The sequence below is a fragment of the Temnothorax longispinosus genome, unplaced genomic scaffold (assembly GCF_030848805.1).
Source record: "Temnothorax longispinosus isolate EJ_2023e unplaced genomic scaffold, Tlon_JGU_v1 HiC_scaffold_500, whole genome shotgun sequence".
In the NCBI taxonomy this organism is placed as follows: Eukaryota; Metazoa; Arthropoda; class Insecta; order Hymenoptera; family Formicidae; genus Temnothorax; species Temnothorax longispinosus.
The window spans coordinates 783-8,028 of record NW_027270342.1 but is presented as its reverse complement, the minus strand read 5'-3'; the positions used below and the strand labels follow the sequence as shown (position 1 = coordinate 8,028).

Genomic DNA, 7,246 nt, shown 5'->3' with positions numbered 1-7,246 from the left:
AGCAATAATTATCAAAAGAAACGATAATCCCGAAACAAACATTTTACATAGGTAACCTGTGAATCCCATATAAATATGTAAAGGAGTATGTCGCATGTCCGGATGACATGCAACGAGAGGAAATATTCTAGTCTACGATGATATCTATGAACAAAACTAAAGCATGCAATAGCAATTCATGGCGAAAACGAGAAGCAATATCAGTCTACAATACAAAAATACCTACGATATAAGAAATAGATCTTAAAATAAAAAACCTGTAACGTAGTAAATAATACAGTCAAGGATAAGGGAATCGGACAGGACATAATCGTGGTCAGGATTATTCTCAATGACGTCATCTGCCTCCCAATCGTCGTGCTGCAGAATCTCGTCTAGCTTCGCTCGAATTTCACGTTGATACTTAACACTTTTCGCCTCAGACTTTTGCCCATAGGCTGTTTTTAAATCATGCAATGACAGCAGAAGCTGTGGCGACGATTGTTCGGACACAGTGCAATTTCCAAATTTTGGAGGCTTTATTATGCTATACACCGACAATATTTTATACAGCTGCAAGAACGTGGGGCTGTGTGGGTGATCGTTACACCCTGCGGCTTGACGAATGATGCCAAAGAATTTCTAGAAAAATCGTACGTACATGTACATTTATTTATTGCAAGTAATTATTGTATTAAAAAAGTCATAAATTGGAAAGTACCTCCAAGTTATCTTGATTAACTTTTCCTGTTAATAGATATTGGAAATCAAATTTTCCGATGAGATAACAGCACATATCCATAGTAGATCGCAGAGATATTCGCAACGCTTTCGAAGTCTCTCTTGTTAAATATTCATCAGCCGTTATCTCCCCTTTTTGCAATGCCGTCTCCCACCATTCAAGAGATTCTTGCAATACCTGAAGTTATAAGATGAAGATAACGCTTGTACGAAAGCAATTGTCGACGAAGATAAATAAATTTTCAATAATTTATGGTAAATTTTTCGAGAAGCATCATATGCATACCTTGAAGTCTTTACTCTCTGGAATAAGCCCTTCATTCGGAGTTTTGCGGTTCAACGCATCGAACATATCATTCATTCGCTTACAGAACCCGATTGTTTCCTCACATCCTTTCAGAGGTCCTTCCGGATTATAGCGTAAATAAAAATGTAACCCTTGTACCACAGAGTTGCTAAAAACCTGTAACAGTGCAAATACAAAACACATTACTCATGAAATGGGCAAACTATTTAAAAAAAGTGAAAACGTAAGTGGAACATAAATTACCTGTGTCGCAAGTCAAACGCGCATTTTCGAAGTGCTGTCTAACACAACGTGCCGTTGTGTTAACTTTGGACAGGCCCTCGCATTCCCAGCATGTTGGATGTCAAGGTTGAATAGAGCTGCGATGTAATCCCAACATATATAATTGTTGGACGATTTAACCTGCGGAATTGAACACATAAACATTAATTTCATTGCGATCAGATAAGTTACACTCTCGCGTTACTTTCTCAAAATTTTTTTTCTTTTTAGTTCGGGTTTCCAGGGATACGTTAGTCAAGCAAGTTTTTCTTTCAAGTAACGAAGGCATTATGAGGGTAAGTAACAATGAGAAAATGCGCCATACTCTCGCGTGATTCTCTTTATAAGGGCCACTTCGACCAAATTCCAATTAACTTAATCGTTGATTAGTCTACTGATGGAAATGACCAATCGCATTTGTCAATCTGCTTAATGAGCAAATGCGATTGGTCATTTCCAATGGACTAATCAACGATTAAGTTAATCGGAGTTTGGTCGAAGTAACCCTTAATATTTCTTAATCTTTTTTCAGGGCAATTTCCCAGAGATACGTTAGTCAGATAAGTTCTTCCTTCAAGTAATGAAGGCGTCATAACGGTAGGTAATAAAAAAAATGAGTTATGCTTTTGCGTGGCTTTCTTAACATTTCATTATCTTTTTTTTTTTTAGATTGGGTATTCAAGAATACGTCATTCAGGTAAGTTTTTAAAAATTTGTTAAGTTTCATTGTTTACGGTTCAAAATACTTTCAAAGCAATCATAAGCTTCTAAAAACTTACCCGCAATTTTTTCTTGTTATACAACCTGTTCCGAACATTTTTGATGACATGGGGCGCATCAGAGAAGACGAAAACTTTTCGGTCGTCATCTACAGGATGCGTGAACCACGTTTTTGTATCCTCCATCGAACCTGAGACACCTAATAGGGACCACATCTTTGCGTTCGTCGATGCGCCGTCGGCGATTACTCCGTGAATTTTCGCTCCGGTCCTTTCCAGGTACACAATAGCTTTAATAACTAGCTTCGCAAGCTCATCACTCTTTACAGGATTTTTCGAAGCAAACACTGCGATTGGTTGTGTGTATGAATCAGCAAGAGGCTGAAACATGAGAACGAGACCATGTGTTGCTTGATCTTCAATGTTAGTCGATTGCGGCCCATCGTTACCGAAGTCAGTTAATCCAACATAGGTTAAGTTTTTTGAACACACGGCCACTGACTTCCTCAAGTTAATTTCATCGAGGAGAAGTACACCATGTCGCTGCAAAAGAGTTTTCGTCTCAAAATGTTTTGCGAGCAATTTCGCAAACTCTTTGTCAAAACCGCATTTCATGTCGACAAGTGAGAAATAACTGCGGATTGTTCGATGACAGGGCAGTGGTAAAACGTTATTCTTACGGAGAAACTCGTAGTAACCTAGTGATCTTATGTTCATCAGTAGACATAGCATAATCCACTCCTCCCCATAGCGCCGACTCTTGTCGTTTGCTTCCCTGCAGCCGCGATTATTTCTCGGAGCACAGTTTGTTGATTTGTTGGTACATTTAATTTCGAGCATTTGTCGACCAACGTTTCGCCACGAATCGAAGCAATTTCGGTTGCTTTATTTTGCAAGGATTCTTGTAATAATTGTATGCGTTTCTGGGCTGTCTTCTTCTGCCGTCTTTCACGGAAACATTTTTTGCGCAGCGCGATTAACTTGGAAACTCGACATACACGCTTTAACGATACTTTCGTTTTCGATCTCGCTTCTTTCATGTGCACTACGTTTCTCATGTTCCTGCAGTGGTCACATCTCTTCCGTTTTGAGATCAATGTGCAGTTTTTGGAACGCCATCGATCGACATAATCTTTAAACGCACTATCCGCCGACAGATGATGAACGTTGATAGTGCCGAGACCGTTGCACACATTTATATTTTGAAACTTTTTCAAAGCTTGCGGTAGCGACGCTATGTCCTCCAAGATTTGAGGGAGTTTACATCCGTGTACCTTAACGACACTTCCATACACGAAGTAGCGAAGTTCTTTGTTGGCGCAAAGCTGTATACTTTTTTTTACAACCGGGAATTTATCGTCGTTTTCCATCTTCGTTATAGCGTATGTGAACAGAAAACTGCCGATATCGGTGCTTAGTTCACCGACAGTCCACGGCCATGGTATCGAGGTAGAGTCCGTAATTTTTCCAGGAGTACCTATGAAAACAGAGACGAATGAAAACTTTGAAAAACGCGCTTTACGGTTACTATTTAAATGCGATTTTACTTACCATAGTTAAAAGTGACTTGTGAAAAGTGAAAGCGACGTTCACACACATCAGGTGCACAATGTGCCACCAGATGATCCTGAATTTGTTGCTCGTGAAGTGACTCGACAGTGGCTACATCCTGAATTTGTTGCCCCTGAATTGGTTCGACAGTGGCTACATCCTGAATTTGTTGCTCCTGAATTGGTTCGACAGTGGCTACATCCTGAATTTGTTGCTCCTGAATTGACTCGACAGTGGTTACATCCTGAATTTGTTGCTCCTGAATTGACTCGATAGTGGCTAGATCGATTGGCGAAAGATCCTCATGGAGTATTATATTCGTGGTTTTTATATCAACTCCATCCATTACCGAAGACCCATTGGTTTTTACATCTGTGAAAAGAATTCAAATTTAAAACGGTAATTATATAAAATAACTAACACAGCTTGGATTATTTTGACCTTGACATATGTTGTCAAGGTCACCCTCCTGAGTGACCTTCAGAAGTTTTTAGCCGGTGGTCGTTATTCGTTAAAAAGTTATTAACAAAAAAATGTTTGGAAAATATAGCAGCTATTTTGAGTATTGGAAAGCATAAATGACTAATTGTATATGTCGAAATAGTTCACGCATACACTTTCTACGCGAGACGAGTTGTCACGGGTTCGTGGCGTGCTTTACGAGCTCGTTTATTGTATATCGCCACAAATATTCACACAGCAGCTCGTAAAGCACGCCACGAACCCACCACGTGACAACTCGTCTCGCGTGGAAAGTATATGCGTGAACTATTTCGACATATATATTAGTCATTTATGCCTTCCAATACTCACATATATTCAATATACAATTTATCAACAATTTACTGCTTTAAATGTGTTTTGGTAAAGCGACTTTTTCGTGAAATAAAGTATTCTCTGCTTTAACAAAAAAAAACGTAATATTAGTCGCTTATGCCTCTCAATACTTAAAATAATTGCTATATTTTTAAAACTTTTATTGTTAAGGGGATGCTGGAGCCGTAGCCGAACTCGATCGGCGTCGGTAAAGAAGACCGGCGAACTATATCTGTCCTTGTATAGACAAAGATATAGACAAGGATAGCACGCTACATTGCACGCACACATACGCACGATGCACATCGACATTATACTTTTATATTACGCTTCCAAATCTTGATTTGGAAGGTTTATCGATGTTTTTCTTGTTGTGCAATTCGGGGGAACTTGTTTTCGCGTTCGTACCAATGGTATATCTCTTATATGAAATACATCTTGTGACGAGCTAACAGCTCGCCGCAATTTGAGACGCCATATTGGGATAAGAGTAGGATAAGGAAATCTGTACTTCCGTAATTTTTTCTCGTTTTCTATATAAAATCGGAGTTCCCCCGAATCATTAATGTATGTACTGCAATTCTGGAGAAGGATTTTTAATTCTGTCAAATTAATACGACGCTACGTGCCGACAAAAAATGCCGGTAAAACAGACGGCTCCAGCATCCCCTTAATAACTTTGGTAAAAGTTTACAATAACTTACACAGCTCGGATTACTTTGACCTTGACATATGTTGTCAAGGACATAATACTGAGTAACTTTTCCTTATAACTTATTCGGCGGTCGCTTTTTATTAAAAAGTTATTAACAAAAAAAAGTTTGGCGACCTCACCGATTTCAATGACCTTGATATATGTTGTCAAGGTCATGACCCCGAGTGACCTTCAGAAGGTTTTAGCCGTTGCTCGTTATTCGTTAAAAAGTTATTAACAAAAAAAGTTTGGAAAATACGTAGGTTAGATGACGCGCTTTACAAGTATTTAACTGTTTAAAGCGCGTCACTAATCTACATAGGTTAGATGACGCGCTTTAACAGTATTTAATTGTTTAAAGCGCGTCAACTAACCCATGCGTAAACTATTTCGGGGCTACCGCACCTCCCCCGAAAGCAGGGGGGGTGTGGGTGAACCTCGGTTCGCGTGAAAAGTATATGCGTGAACTATTTCGGGGCTACCGCACCTCCCCCGAAAGCGGGGGGAGGGTGTGGTTAAACCTCGGTTCGCGTGAAAAGTGTATGCGTGAACTATTTCGGAGCTATCGCACCTCCCCCGAAAGCAGGGGGGGTGTAGGTGAACCTCAGTTCGCGTGAAAAGTGTATGCGTGAACTATTTCGACATATATATTAGTCATTTATGCCTTCCAATACTCAAAATAGCTGCTATATTTTTCAAACTTTTTGTTTATAACTTTTTAATAAGCAGCGACCGCCGACTAAGTTATAAGGAAAAGTTACTCAGTATTATGTCCTTGACAACATATGTCAAGGTCAAAGTAATCCGAGCTGTGTAAGTTATTGTAAACTTTTACCATAACTTTTAATATAAAAAACGACCGCCGGCTAAAAACTTCTGAAGGTCACTCAGGAGGGTGATCTTCACAACACATGTCAGGGTCAAAGTAATCCGAGCTGTGTTAGTTATTCTATATAATTACCTTTAAAACATACACTCATGCAATTGTAATATTTAGTTACTCTCTGTTTCAGATGCCACGATGTCCATATCTATTCTAAGGAATCAATGAATAATAAAGTATACCTTGTACGAAAGAAGGCTCCTTCTCATGGCAAGATTCGTCGACCGTTGTATTCATCGAGGGCTTGTCCAAAGAGAAATAATTATGCTCTGCACTGATGCGTTGGCCAATTGAACAATCCCTAGCAGTGGCGATATTTTCCACCTTTCTCTGACAGTCAAATTTTGAAGGAACAGCCAACGGATGGAGTCGAGTGCGCATGTAAGGAGCCTTCAATAAACATGCAATGAAGTAACAAGATCATTTGAAAGTTAACCCAGCAAGAACGAATCAAAATATTTACTTATGTAAGTAGTCACGCAAGTCAAATTTGTATGTATAATTATAATATAATTAAAACATAGAAAAAATGTAATCATCATTAAACTTACTTCGGCGATAATCCTACCATTATCGTATTTCACCCATTTCCTGAGGATGTGATGTTCTTCGAAATGCTTCTCGCAAACGAATTGCGACGGCTTCAGATCAACAATGCCCGGAATCGCAGCAATCCATTTTTTACATTGTTCGATATTTGACGGCACTTTAAACAACGAACACTTCTTTGCTGAATAATTTCGCGATTTGCACATTGGCACCGCGCACGATTTAGTCATTATATCGCACAGTATATCGCACGTGGTATTAATGATATTAATATCAGTTACGCGGGGTGGGGTGGCCGTGTAACAGGAATCCGTGAGCGCGCAAGTGAAGGGTGCCCATGGTAGAAAGAAAACAAGGTATGCTGTTGCGCATCCTTTCTAATAACCAATGAGTGCGTTGGGCCAAGCTGGAGACATATTGGTTTATTGGCCAATAGAATTAGGCCCGCGGTTTTTTAAATGAGAATTAAGTTCTTTTTCTGTTCTGCATATAATGCAATTTTATTTCATGTAATAATTAATTTTAAGTAAAAAATGTTAAAATTATATATAAAGAAATATTAAAATAAATGTAAAATAAGCATGAATTGAACAATAATAATAGATGTATGAGAAAAAAGTAAATATTTTCTGAAGTTTTAAAAAATATTGTCGATATAAGATGGGTTTATTTAAATACAGCAATTTCAATAAATGTAATAAATATTTTATTTTAATAACACGAGAAGTTGTGTTCAATAAGTTTAT

At 38.6% G+C, this 7,246-nt stretch overlaps 1 pseudogene; it reads right to left on the bottom strand.

Annotated features, from left to right (window-relative positions):
* Nucleotides 1–49: 49 nt before the first annotated feature.
* On the bottom strand, nt 50–6,753 carry LOC139824663 (uncharacterized; annotated as a pseudogene).
* Between the last annotated feature and the right edge of the window lie 493 nt (nt 6,754–7,246).